The sequence below is a fragment of the Scyliorhinus torazame genome, chromosome 6 (assembly GCF_047496885.1).
Source record: "Scyliorhinus torazame isolate Kashiwa2021f chromosome 6, sScyTor2.1, whole genome shotgun sequence".
Classification (NCBI taxonomy): domain Eukaryota; kingdom Metazoa; phylum Chordata; class Chondrichthyes; order Carcharhiniformes; family Scyliorhinidae; genus Scyliorhinus; species Scyliorhinus torazame.
The window spans coordinates 225,276,855-225,291,951 of record NC_092712.1 but is presented as its reverse complement, the minus strand read 5'-3'; the positions used below and the strand labels follow the sequence as shown (position 1 = coordinate 225,291,951).

The 15,097-nt window shown below is 45.1% G+C and overlaps 1 protein-coding gene across 3 annotated transcripts in view; it reads left to right on the top strand.

Annotated features, from left to right (window-relative positions):
• LOC140425321 (adenylate cyclase type 2-like) overlaps window positions 1–15,097 on the top strand; it is a 1,061,108-nt gene that overhangs the window by 723,050 nt on the left and 322,961 nt on the right. The window lies entirely within an intron of this gene.

Below are 15,097 nucleotides of genomic sequence, written 5' to 3'. Positions count from 1 at the left end.
TTTATTAACCTTTTTGAACGTCGGAGCTGCACACATCTAGACACGCAGAAAATATTTCATCATATAGCGGATTCATAGCCTTGTAGCTTTGTAAGCGGTAATAAGGCTTTGAGAAGTAATTAAAGTAACCATTCTTATCTCACCTCTGGAATTCCTATTTGGGAGCCGAATGGTCCTGATAGTATCAAAATTGATCATCAATGTGCTGTTTATTGGTGAAAAACTCATCTTTGAAGCGATATTCACTATTGATGTGACAGAATGGTGCCATAGAGGTGATGGCATGGAAGCTAATACATTCCAAGTGGGAAGTGCAGCACTTCCAGCTGCTTCCAGCAGGGGTTGCTCAGTGTTCCATGTAGGGAATGACACTCACAGAGCATTCTGTCTGTTTGCGGAAACATCCCAACTGGATAGATTGAACAGCTTTACCGGCTGATTTGACTCATAGCTGGACCACAGATCCACTCAACCGATTGCACTCACCAAGAACACTTGCAGGTAAAGTGATTTAGACTAATGCACACTATTGCACAGATTCAGGATATGCTTTTGGAGGTGTTGTGGTGAATCGTTGGATTTGGCAGGAAGAGCAGAGGACCTGTTGACATGTTCAGACAAAAGTTGCAAAAGGTAGGGTCCCTCTATGACTGTAGTACAACAGGGGTTGTGGAGAGGGAAGATATGCACGTTGATTTTGTAATTCTTTGCACCCTGTGACATTATACGAATGTACAGCATGTGAAGAGTTAATGTTATGCTTAGCCACTAGAGGGAGCTAAGGAACAGTACTATAAATTGCACTGGCTCTTAAGCCAGGGGAAGGAGTTTAGATTGGAGCTGAAGAAGATAAGATTCATAGTGTATTGCAGAGTTAGTTAAGATATAATAGTTATAATTAGTAGATATGGTGTTAGTGAGTGTAGTTTAATTCTTACATGTATGTTTGCTATTCAGACTTAAGTGTCAAACTCAAATTTAGTAGTGTTAATAAAACTGGTTTAGTTCTTCAAAAGAGCTTTGTGTATCTTTGTGATCACTATGCCTTCCATCCTGGAAACCCTTCACAAAGATCACCACATGCTACCAGGAGTGGACAGCATTAATTTTGAAGTTCCAAGTTTCCACATGGTACCAAGAGTGTATTCCAGAAAAGCAAGCAGTAAGAAAGAAGAAAGAAAATAAATCAGTGCTTCGCTACACATATGAAAATCTGCAAAGAACAAAGAAAAACCGAGACCAAAATGGATGCTTTGCAAAAGCCAGATAACGTCAAGATGTCCGGTAAACTAAGTTCAAATTGGGAAAAACTTCAAGCAGCAGTTTGAAGTATTTCTCTCTGCCACTGCACTTGAATCAGCTCCTGACACTAGGAAAATAGCTCTCCTGCTAAATCTGGCAGCTCCACAGGCATTTGAACTCTTTAACTCATTTGATTTCTCAGAAAATGAAGTTAAAAATATGTATGAGAAAATACTGGAAATATTTGACTCTCATTGCAAAAAACAGGTCAATGTGGTATATGAGAGATACATGTTTGCAGCTAAAAGGGGAATCTTTTGACTCTTTTCTAACTGATTTGAGGCTCTGAGCGCAATCTTGCAATTATTCCTGAATTACTGAATCAATCCTGCGTGACCAAATTGTGTTTGGCATATTTGAAGAGCAAATGCAGGAACATTTACTCGAAAACCAACTTAACTTTGGAAGAAGCCATCAACCTCTGTAAAGCAAGTGAGCAAGCTACCAATGAATATGCTGAATTCAGATCCTGTGAAAAAGGCGCGAACTTCAGCAATGTGGTTGATGCCATTGCCTCTGGGGCACAGTTTAAAATGAATCACGCTGCAGCAGGTAGCCGTGTTGCACAGGCGGGATAAGTAAAAAATGCAAAATGGACATTCGACGTTCTGCGCATGTGAAGGATCCATTCGCACATGCGCACCTTGAAAAAGGGCGCGAACTGGATGTTGACCGATTTGCACATACGCATGAGAGGTTTACGCTTGATGTCACCGCCGTGATCACATGTACATGCTGTGGACACTTCCATTTAAAGCAACACTGTCCTGCATTTGGAAAAAGGTGTACAACATGTAGCAAACACAATCATTTTGCTGCACAATGCAGATTTAACACAACCACAGACTAGAATCAATTAAAAAAGACATTTCAACAGCATAAAAAAGTCAACAGTATACAAAACAATGAAGAAGAAGAAAACATTTTAAAATCAAAGATTGATCTCACTCTGCCTACTTCACTGGACAACTTATTAATAGAAGCAATCACTAAAACAAATGGACACAATACTGCTGATAAATCAATCAGGCAACTATTTGATAGAAATAAAGATTGGATAGAAGCATTGATCATAAATGGATCAGAGGTACAATTTAAATTGAACACTGGCACACACGCCAATCTGATAACAGAATTGGATTTGGGCAAAGTAGCAACCCGTCCAAAATACAAAAAGAGACATTGTAGATTAACAGACTACAATGGAAATGAAACAGCACCACTTGGCACGATTCTCCGATCGCGGGGCAGAGTGTCCGCGCCATCGTGAACACCGTCGCGTTTCACGACGGCGTGAAACAGGCGCGGGCATGAGCGATTCTGGCCCCCACAGGGGGCCAGCACGGCACTGCAGCGGTTCACGCCGCTCCAGCCTCACTTCCTGTCGTGCACTGGGGGCGGTGCCAACCTGCGCATATGCAGTGGCGACGCGGCAACCTGCGCATACGCAGTGGCGACGCGGCAACCTGCGCATACGCAGTGGCGATGCGCCAACCCGCGCATGCGCGGTGGCTTTACAGAACGCGCCGACCCAGACGCAACATGGCACGGGGGTTCTGGGGCCGGATGCGCAACAAAGTAGGCCCGGGGGGAGGAGAGGCCGGGCCGCCAATCGCGGGCCAGACCCAATCGGAGGCCTCCCCCCCCCCCTCCGCACCTCGGAGAATCGCGCACCGGCATCGGGGCAGTGTGGCACGGTTGCAGCGATTCTCCAGCCCAGTGCGGGGCTGGGAGAATCGCGCCCAAGGTTCGTGCTACCTCATAGTTCAGAGTGGTGACATTAAAATTCCACTTGACTTTGAAATTATGGATGACACAAAATCCTCACTTATTGGAGTAGATGCATGTATCCAGCTAAACCTGATTCAAAGAATTCACACTGCCAAATGTTTTACTGATTTGCTAAACAACAAAATTGAATCCATTTTGAGTAACTTCATGCATGTGTCTAATGGAATGGGGACATTACCAGTTATTCATGCTCCCAGAGGAGTACCAGCACCTCTGAGAGAACGACTAAAGGAAGAACTAGATAGGATGCAGCAGAATGGCATCAAATCAAAAGTTACCGATCCAACAGACTGGATAAGCTTGTGTCTTGTGTTAAAAAACCAAATGGTGACCTCAGAATCTGTATAGACCGCAAAGACTAAAATGATAATATAAAAAGGGAACATTATCAGATTCCAAAACGTGAAGAAATTACAGCGGAAATGGTGAATGCAATATTCTTCACCAAACTTGACTCGTCTAAGGGATTTTGGCAACTATGTCTGAATGAGAAGAATAAGCGACTCTGCACTTTCAACACTCCATATGGTCGATATTGTTTTAATAGCATTCTACGACTCAACACAAGTGACCAAAATATCAATAGATGCAAGTTAGAATGGTATTGGCGCAGCTCTACTACAAAATCAGACGATGATTCGTGGAAGCCTATTGTGTATGCATCTCGCTCCATGACGCAAACTGAGCAAAGGTATGCTCAAATTGAGAAAGTGTGCCTAGGCCTCTTGACAGGCATCACCAAATTTCACTACTATGTCTATAGACTGCCATACTTCTTCGTAAAGACAGATCACCGTCCCCTGGTCAATATAATCAAGAAAGATCTAAATGACATGTCGCCGAGAGTTCAATGCATGATGCTGAAGCTGCGTCGATATGACTTTGAATTAATATATAGAGCAGGAAAATAATTAGTACTTGCAGATACGTTATCCAGAGCCACAATGCACGAGGATAACAAAGTTGTTGATGTTGTACTCAATATTGAAGCACAAGCCAACTTCATCACAGCAATGCTACTTGTCACAGATGCTAAACTACAAATAATCAAGGCAGAAGCTCTACGAGATACGACACTTCAGCAAGTGATACAATATCTACGTATTGACTGGCCTAAAGGGAAATGTGCAAACTTTCGTAACATCAGAGTAGACCTGACAACAATAGACAACTTTCTATTGAAAGGGGACCGCATTGTAATTCCATCATGTCTCAGACAAGACACTCTCGAACAAATCCACGAAGGACATCAAGGCCTTCTGTTGTCTGTTGCCTGTGACAACAGTAACTGGTATGCCATGTCTGGCAAGTACATTTTTCGTTGCCCTGACAACTGAATGCGTTGTTGCGTCAGATAATTTGATACCCTCCTGAAAATTCGAGTGATTGTCAATGATTATCAAATAATCACAGCCTTGAAAGTAAAATATGTCCATGGCGACTTTTGTCCATGGTTGAGTAACTAGTTTGCTTTAGAAATGTAGAAGAAGAGCACGGCAATCGGCGTATTGGCCGGGAATCAACAAGGATATAAACAACTACATTCAACAGTGTCGGATACGCCAAATGCACCAACCGACACAATGTAAATAGACCTTGGTGGAAAGCGAACTAGTTACTCAACCATGGACAAAAGTCGCCATGGACATATTTTATTTTCAAGGCTGTGATTATTTGATAATCATTGACTATTAATCAAAGTTTCCAGAGGATGTAAAATTATCTGACTCAACAACGCATTCAGTTGTCAGGGCAACAAAAAATGTATTTTCCAAACATGGCATATTAGTTACTGTTGTCATTGACAATGGACTGTGTTTTAGCAGCCTGGAGTGGTTACAATTTGCCAATGGCTATAACGTCACACATGTAACTTCTAGCCCACTATACCCGCAGGCAAATGGGAAAGCTGAGAAAGGGGTAGGAATTGTGAAGCAGCTTCTCAAAAAAGCTATGGAGGACAGAAAGGACTTTGACTTAGCACTGTTAGCATACAGGGCTACACCATCGTCATCGGGGCTTTCTCCAGCACAACTATTGATGGGACGAAGAATACGAACTATGTTATCAACTCTAATAATTCCAAACAAAGATGAACAAGTCGGGCATAAAAAAATGCAGCAACTGAAGAGTAAGCGAAAGAAGTATTACGATAAAAACTCCAAACCACTATCTACACTCAAAGAAGGTGATATTGTACGCATTTGTAATCCTGAAGGTGGATGGATGGATATTGCAAAAGTACACAATGAACTCACACCAAGATCATGCGTGATCAGAACAGAACCTGGAAAGATTTTTCGTAGAAACAGAAGAGACCTCTTGAAACTCAAACAAGCTGTTACATTCACAGAGTCAGCTACCACAAGTCCACAACTCATTTTTCCTACAAATGACTTTCCAAAAGCTATATTGTCAAATGTGTCAGATAATTCAAATAACACTGTTGTAACATAAAGAAGGTCTACGAGATGTAGGAAACCTCCAAATAGATTAAATCTGTAAATCTAACATTAGTTCTATCATTGTTGACATGCTGCATAATACTGTAAACAAGAAAATGTATAGTCAACATTTTTCTCAAAGAAAGGAGAATGTGACATTATACAAATGTACAGCATGTGAAGAGTTAATGTTATGTTAAGCCTATCTACTAGAGGGAGCTAAGGAACAGTACTATAAATTGCACTGGCTCTTAAGCTAGTGAAAGGAGTGTAGATTGGAGCTGAAGAAGATAAGATTCATAATGTATTGCAGAATTAGTTAAGATATAATACTAACAATTAGTGGACAGAGATAGTGTTAGTGAATGTAGTTTAACTCTTAAAGTTATATTTGCTATTCAGAATAAGCGTCAAACTCAAATTTAGTAGCAGTAATAAAATAAGTTTAGTTCTTCAAAAGAGCTTTGTGTATCTTTGTGATCACTACGCCTTCCATCCTGGAAACCCCTCACAAAGATCACCACACACTCATGCTTTTACTTTTCTGTGACTACCATTTCCTACTGGTTTGAACGTTAAGGGGGAAATTTTAACAAATAAAAGGATGGATTTGGGTTGGTTCAGGAGTTAAAATCTTAAAACTCAGAATCACAACAACAACCCAGAAACATTCATGAAGGCGGGAAGGTGGGTGGGCAACCAACTTGCTTCAAGGAGGCAGACTAGCAATTTAAATAATATAGCAAGGCTAGGAACCTCATTGTTATTGAATTTTTCACTTAACTATGAATTATCCTAATAAAACACTGAACACCCAGGCAAAGTCCCTGCCAGATCTAGGTGGCAAATGCCTTTACATTTACCTGCATGATCTATTGTCTCCATGCTACTCCATAAAAATCCTCATCCGAGTCCCCTGTACAAGTTATCGTGTGTGAATCCACCCTCCATTAAGCCTGGAAAATCCTTGTGGTCAGGCTCCCACCTCGGACTGTCCCCTGAGGCTCCAACCTCTCACCCCACCCACCCTTCTGGTTTCTGGCCTTACACCTCCATTGAGATTGCCCCTCCATCCCCGGATTGAAATCTCCTTCCTCCTTGCTGAAATTATTCTCCCAGTGATGGATCCGCACCACACCACTCCCTCCCTTCACCCCATTATGTGAAATCGATTGTGTCTCTGGTTGGCCCTCTCCTTTTTTTAAAAAAAATAATTTTTATTAAGGTTTTCATAAAATATCAATAACAAAATGATAAAGGAACCCAACAGGGTTAAGTACAAAACACAATGTAGAAAAACAACTCCCCATACCCCCCCCCACCCCCCGTACATAAATAACAAATTAACATTAACACCCCGACTTAACACAACAGGTGTATACACCCCCTCAGACCCTCCAGTGTAAATGACAAAAACGAAAATAAAGTAAACCCTCGCAACCCCCCCCCCCCCCCCCCCCCCCCCCCCCGCCCCCATGAGTTGCTGCTGCCATTGACAAATGTCTACCATTCTGCCAGGAAGTCTAAAAACGGTTGCCACCGCCTAAAGAACCCTTGTACCGACCCTCTCAAGGCGAATTTCACCCTCTCCAACTTAATAAACCCCGCCATATCATTGATCCAGGATTCCACGCTTGGGGGCCTCGCATCTTTCCACTGAAGGAGAATCCTTCGCCGGGCGACCAGGGACACAAAGGCCAGAATTCCGGCCTCTTACGCCTCCTGCACTCCCGGCTCCTCTGCCACCCCAAATATTGCGAGCCCTCAGCCCAGTTTGACCCTGGATCCTACCACCCTCGACACCGTCCTCGCTACGCCCTTCCAAAATTCCTCCAGCGCTGGGGACACCCAGAACATTTGGGTGTGATTTCCTGGGCTCCCTGAGCACCTAACACACCTGTCCTCACCCCCCAAAGAACCGGCTCATCCTTGTCCCAGTCATGTGTGCCCTGTGCAGCACCTTAAACTGTATGAGGCTGAGCCTCGCGCACGATGAGGAAGAGTTCACCCTCCCTAGGGCATCTGCCCACGTCCCTTCCTCAATCTCCTCTCCCAACTCCTCCTCCCACTTACCTTTCACCTCCACCACTGGTTGGCCCTCTCCTTAATGGCTGCAGAATTTTCCTCCCTCCAGGATTAATCCCATTCCCACCATGCCCCCAGGGTGGGATTTAACTTATCCTGCGCCTTTCACCGATCTACTGCTTTCTCAACTGGTCTGCCAGTCAGCCTGGCTTCCAGGTGAGAACCAGTCAGTAACATCACCTGCGTGTTGCGGAGTTACGGCTCTTTAACTAAAACTCAGTGGATCAGGTAAGTTTAAATCCAGGTCTAACTATTGACACAGTTCTAATTTGTCTGAACTCATCACCACCTTCTCAAGGGTAATTCTGGATGGACATCAATGCTGGTCTCTCCAGTAACACCTGTATCACACAAACACATTAATTTACAAAACCTAATGTTAGCACCAACATTTCTAGGTTTTCCACTTAAATTCCATGAAAAGCAGGACAAATTCAGCCTGAGTAATCAGCCTGCACCCAATCACAGAAAGGTGATAAAATAAGTTGTCAACAGTGCTGCCAAGCAACAACCATTAACAAAAAACTTGCTCATCAGTGCTCAGTTTGGATGCTGTCAGGACCACATGGCTCTGGACCTCATTACAGCCGTGGTTCAAACAAGAGCCAAAATCCAGAGGTGAGGTACGAAAGGTTATCTTTGGTAACAGGAAGCAGCCTACTGATGTGGGACCAACAGACTGTGTAAAACTGGTCAGTGGGGTTCAGGGGAAATTCTTCAGTGGCTGGCCTCATACCATATAAAAGGAAGATGGTAAAATAAGCAAAATACTGTGGGTGCTGGAACCTGAAACAAAAATAGGGGAAGCTGGAAAAACGCAGCAGGTCAGTATCTATCAGGAGAGAAACAGAGTTAATGTTTATAATCATGGACCCTTCATTGGGACTGCAGTTCCTTGTCCAATTTTCTTCTATATGCTGTTATGAGGGGGTCATTTTTTTTTTTAATAAACATTTTATTGAGGTATTTTTGGTATTGTGACAACAACAAAACAAACAATGTACATGAAACTATCCACATAGTGCAAAAGCCATCTCCCTCCCTTACAGGTCCCACCTTTATTAACCCCCTACTCTATGCTAAACTAACCACCCCCCCCCCCCCTTCTGCTGACGATTAATTTTCCGCGAAGAAGTTGACGAACGGTTGCCACCTCCGGGCGAACCCTAACATGGACCCTCTCAAGGCGAACTTGATTTTCTCCAAACAGAGAAAGCTCGCTATGTCCGATAGCCAGGTCTCCGACTTCGGGGGCTTTGAGTCCCTCCAAGCTAATAGTATCCGTCTCCGGGCTACCAGGGAGGCAAAGGCTAGAACGTCTGCCTCTTTCTCCTCCTGGATTCCTGGGTCTTCCGACACCCCGGAAATCGCCACCTCTGGACTCAGTGCCACCCTTGTTTTTAACACCGTGGACATGACATCTGCAAACCCCTGCCAAAATCCCCTAAGCTTCGGACATGTCCAGAACATGTGGACATGGGTCGCTGGTCTTCCCGCACATTTTGCACACCTGTCTTCCATCCCAAAGAATCTGCTCATCCGGGCCACTGTCATGTGAGCCCGATGAATGACCTTGAATTGTATCAGGCTGAGCCTGGCACATGTTGCAGATGCGTTGAATCTACTCAACGTGTCCCCCCATAGACCATCCTCTATCTCTCCTCCCAGTTCCTTCTCCCACTTGCGCTTCAGCTCCTCGGCCTGCGTCTCCTCCGACCCCATAAGTTCCTTGTAAATGTCAGAGACGCTCACTTCTCCTACCCACCCTCTAAAACTACCCTGTCCTGAATCCCCCTTAGCGGTAGGAGCGGGAAGGTTCACACCTGTTTACGTAGGAAGTCCCGCACCTGCAGATACCTGAATTTGTTTCCCCTCGCCAACCCAAACGTCTCCTCCAGTGCCCTCGTACTCGGAAAGCTCCCCTGAATAAACATGTCCCCCATCCTCTCAATCCCTGCACTCCGCCATATCCGGAACCCCCCATCCATACTTCCCGGGGCAAACCAGTGATTATTACAGATTGGGGACCAGACCGATGCTCCCACATGTCTCCTCCATTGCCCCCAGACTCTCAGGGCCGCCACCACCATGGGGCTGGTGGAGTACCATGCCAGCGGGAATGGCAGAGGCGCAGTTACCAACGCCACCAGACTGGTGCCCTTGCATGAAGCCGCCTCCACACGCTCCCATGCCAACCCCTCCCCCTCCACCCACTTCTTGATAATGGTTATATTCGCCGCCCATAATAGTTTCTAAAATTTGGCAGCGCCAGCCCGCCCTCTCCCGACTCCGCTCAAGCATTACTTTCCTTACTCGCGGGGTCTTGCCCGCCCAAACAAAGCCAGTGATCACTTTGTTGACCCGTTTAAAAAAGGACCACGGAATAAATAAAGATGGGGATACACTGAAATACAAACAGGAATCTCGGGATAACCATCACCTTCACCGTCTGCACCCCCCCCAGCCAGTGACAACGGAAGTATGTTCCATCTCCGAAAATTGTCCTTCATTTGGTCTACTCGTCGGGCCAGATTTAATTTATGCAGCTGGTCCCATTCTCGCGCCACTTGAATGCCCAGGTACCTAAAGCTTCCCTCTACTAATCTAAACGGCAGCTCCCCAAATCACCTCTCCTGCCCCCTCGCCTGGACCGCAAACATCTCACTTTTCCCCATATTTAGCTTATACCCCGAAAACTGGCCAAAATCCCCTAGAACCCTCATGATTTCTTCCATCCCCTCTATTGGGTCTGATACATACAGAAGCAGGTCGTCTGCATAGAGCGAGACTCTGTGCTCCAATCCCCCCGGACCAGCCCCTTGAGGCTCTCAGAGCATTTGCCAACGGCTCTATAGCTAGCGTGAACTACAGTGGGGAGAGGGGGCATCCCTGTCTCGTCCCCCGGTGCAGTCTAAAATAGCCCGATGTTGTCCTATTCGTCCATACGCTTGCCACAGGAGCCTGATACAGCAACCTGACCCAGTAAATAAAGCCCCGCCCGAATCCGAACCGTCCCAGTACCTCCCACAGATAATCCCATTCTACCCGATCAAAAGCTTTTTCTGCATCCATTGCGATCACTACCTCCACCTCCCTACCTTCCGGGGGCATCATGATCACGTTTAACAACCTTCTTACATTGGCCACCAACTGCCTATCGTAAGAAATTCCAAATGGTCCTCCCCAATAACGTCTGGAACACAATCCTCAATGCTAAAGGACAAAAGTTTGGCCAGCAATTTGGCATCCACATTCAACAGGGGTATCGGCTTGTAGGACCCACACAGCTCCGGGTTCTTGTCCCTCTTCAGAATCAGCAAATCGTGGCCTGTGAGAGGTGGCCATTTATATCCAAGCATAATAAAAGGAAAATTCTTTGCTGCCTCTTGCAAAATACAACTCAGCCCCTCTGATAGTTTCTAACCACATACTGCGCATTAAGACAGAGCAGACCAAGGTTCTTCCTGATTTGTGGTTGGTGAGATGAAATCTTCTGAGAAAGCAACTGCAGTCTGGGTTATGAAGAATGGAGAAAACAATCAGGGCTCTTCTAATTACTATCCAGTAGCTCTTGCTGGAAATTACTTTCTTGACATTGAATTCAAATATTATAATCACTTGAGTAATTTACAAGAGGATCCACACCACAGCAAGAGTCAGAAAATTGGCCAAAACATCCTCAGATCTGTTTTATATTTTAAGGAATATGAATCGTGAAGCCTTAGTTACGAGAAGATAATATTAAGAATTAAGATGTGCATTCCCCGCAAGTTTCCAATAATGGAATGTAATTATGTAAAATTACTCTTTTAATTTCCTCCTTGCAGTATATGAGCGACATAACAACTGCAATTTAACAGATTTATACCACAATTACCTAGGAATTGTCAAGGATATTTTCTCATTGACTGCTTATCTACTTGTATATTCATGAAGGTGTTGCAGAACTTTGTTTTGAAACATCTGAAATATATTCACATTGTTGCTCATGGGCAGAGTTTTGCTTGTGAGAAGATAAAGAGCACCATTTAATGGAAAAAGAGAGTTCCATTTTGGGCATGAATAACAGGGTGTCTCTCTGAGCCTGCAGCGGCAAGAACTATCAAACGGGACTCTGATTTTTGGGGGCCTCGGCGGGGAATGCCTTGTTGCGGCCGCACTTACATTCATTTCCAGTGTAGGAAGAGATTGGGCTGCCATTTTTGAATGCTGCCCTGATCTCCCGACCCCACCATGGTCCTCAAGCCCCACCAACATCCCAACTTACCAATTAGGAGGTCCTCAAGCCCCCACTCATCCTAATCATAAGGGGATGGCTTCCCTGGACCTGTTCCTCAGCACAGGTAACCTGGCACCCTGGCACAACCAGCATAGCACTCTGGCTGTGGCACCTGGGTACCTGGCACTGTCAGGGTGGCACTGCCAGGGTGTCTGGGTGGCAGTGCCAAGGTGCCCTGGGGGTGCTAGGGTACCACCCAGCCCAGAGTCCAATCACCCAAAGGCCTCTGGTCGCCTGTGGGACCCCTCCCAAGTGCCATCATTTGTGGAAACCAGTGCTAAACGCCACCTCTGCGAGGTCTTCCTGGTGCAGGCATTCAATCCCAGGCCTTGGAATACTCTGGCGAAACTAACTGCTCACTTAAATATACAAATCTGGATCCCGCCCACTGAGGGCGAGGTCCGGATCGTGATGTCTTGCGAGATCTAATTTCCACACATTACACCAAATATACACCACTCAGCACCAATGTTTCCAAGTTACCCTTCTGAGTATTGGGATACCATTGTATTTAACATCAGCAAGGTTCTTAACACCTCTTAGCAGCACATTAATTGATCAGAATGATCAAGTTCACATTTCCCTTGACTGCTGTTCGAAAGTCCCTACTGAACAGAATCTATTAGTGGGCTTGGAACTCAATCAGGTATTCATAATGAGACCATATTGAACAACTGCATCACAAACACCTCTGAGCTGAATACAATAAAGCATTTAAAGTCAGCCAGAAGCTCATTATCTGTCAGAATTTGAATAAATGGCCGAACTGAACTTCAAGGAAAACATGAAAGCAAAGGGGACATTTCACACACTCAAATCTGCAATGTAGAAGATCACTATTTCCAATGGGTTAATGTACTCTAATGCATCTAAATATTTTCTACTTTCAGAATGCCGTTTAGTCTCTTGACAGTTTATCAGATGTCAGAAGTGACAATCTCGCAAACACATTATTTAATGGTCACTCCCCTTTTCAATACAAATTACTATTGTCACTCACTGTATTAAAAACATATGTAACTTATGATACAGCGTTTCAGCAGGTGTGGTAGGCAACACCTTTTGAACTTAACCTTCATAAAGTTCCTGACTCTACATCATGGCTCCTTCATGGTTCACGAAACCTCTGAGCTGGTGTGAAATATGTCATCTTTCAAAAGCAGCCTGACGACTTAAAAATTGTAAATCATCAACTTCCGGTGGCAACATGAAAGTGGAAGTTGCATGTTGGATGGCTCTTTTCACCTGGATTCGGGGTGAAATTCCATATGATTGATCTCCAGTAAAGTTGTGGTAACTAAAGGATGTTGAAAACCCGCAGAAAAATAAGGGACAAAAAGATGTGAGTGAGAGTCCACCCGAGAGCTCGTGTTCGGTGGGGTGTTCTGTGGGAGGAAATGTGGTCCCTTTGTTCAAAAAAGGGGAGCAGAGACAACCCCGGCAACTATAGGCCGGTGAGCCTCACGTCTGTAGTGGGTAAAGTCTTGGAGGGGATTATAAGAGACAAGATTTATAATCATCTAGATAGGAATAATATGATCAGGGATAGTCAGCATGGCTTTGTGAAGGGTAGGTCATGCCTCACAAACCTTATTGAGTTCTTTGAGAAGGTGACTGAACAGGTAGACGAGGGTAGAGCAGTTGATGTGGTGTATATGGATTTCAGCAAAGCGTTTAATAAGGTTCCCCACGGTAGGCTATTGCAAAAAATACGGAGGCTGGGGATTGAGGGTGATTTAGAGATGTGGATCAGAAATTGGCTAGCTGAAAGAAGACAGAGGGTGGTGGTTGATGGGAAATGTTCAGAATGGAGTACAGTCACAAGTGGAGTACCACAAGGATCTGTTCTGGGGCCGTTGCTGTTTGTCATTTTTATCAATGACCTAGAGGAAGGCGCAGAAGGGTGGGTGAGTAAATTTGCAGACGATACTAAAGTCGGTGGTGTTGTCGATAGTGTGGAAGGATGTAGCAGATTACAGAGGGATATAGATAAGCTGCAGAGCTGGGCCGAGAGGTGGCAAATGGAGTTTAATGTAGAGAAGTGTGAGGTGATTCACTTTGGAAGGAATAACAGGAATGCAGAATATTTGGCTAATGGTAAAGTTCTTGAAAGTGTGGATGAGCAGAGGGATCTAGGTGTCCATGTACATAGATCCCTGAAAGTTGCCACCCAGGTTGATAGGGTTGTGAAGAAGGCCTATGGAGTGTTGGCCTTTATTGGTAGAGGGATTGAGTTCCGGAGTCGGGAGGTCATGTTGCAGCTGTACAGAACTCTGGTACGGCCGCATTTGGAGTATTGCGTACAGTTCTGGTCACCGCATTATAGGGAGGACGTGGAGGCTTTGGAGCGGGTGCAGAGGAGATTTACCAGGATGTTGCCTGGTATGGAGGGAAAATCTTATGAGGAAAGGCTGATGGACTTGAGGTTGTTTTCGTTGGAGAGAAGAAGGTTAAGAGGAGACTTAATAGAGGCATACAAAATGATCAGGGGGTTGGATAGGGTGGACAGTGAGAGCCTTCTCCCGCGGATGGATATGACTGGCACGAGGGGACATAACTTTAAACTGAGGGGTAATAGATATAGGACAGAGGTCAGAGGTAGGTTCTTTACGCAAAGAGTAGTGAGGCCGTGGAATGCCCTACCTGCTACAGTGGTGAACTCGCCAACATTGAGGGCATTTAAAAGTTTATTGGATAAACATATGGATGATAATGGCATAGTGTAGGTTGGATGGCTTTTGTTTCGGTGCAACATCGTGGGCCGAAGGGCCTGTACTGCGCTGTATTGTTCTATGTTCTATGTTCTATAAAGATGGCGAGAGCAAACTCGCCCATTCTGGCAGATAAGTTGGCTGAGGTGATTTGGTGAGGTGTAATTTGAGCAGTAGTTCACCAAACATTCTGAGTGGCAGGGGAAAGAGATGATGGCTTTGCTTAAGTAGTTGGTGGATGATACCCTGGCCCGGATAAATGAGGTTCTTGGAAAGAGGTCAATGGCGGTGCGGGAGCAAGGAGAGGTGTTTAAGAGGGTGAAGGAGGCATTGTCGTGACACAGAACGCTGGCCGCTTCTTCGTGGGCCAGTTCCAACAGCAGGCGGCAACGCAAGAGATTGTGCGGGTCCGGAATGGTGCAGGAGAGCTGGTGGTGGCGCCAGAGCTTGTGAATAAGGCGTTTGAGGAGTTTTATGAAAAGTTA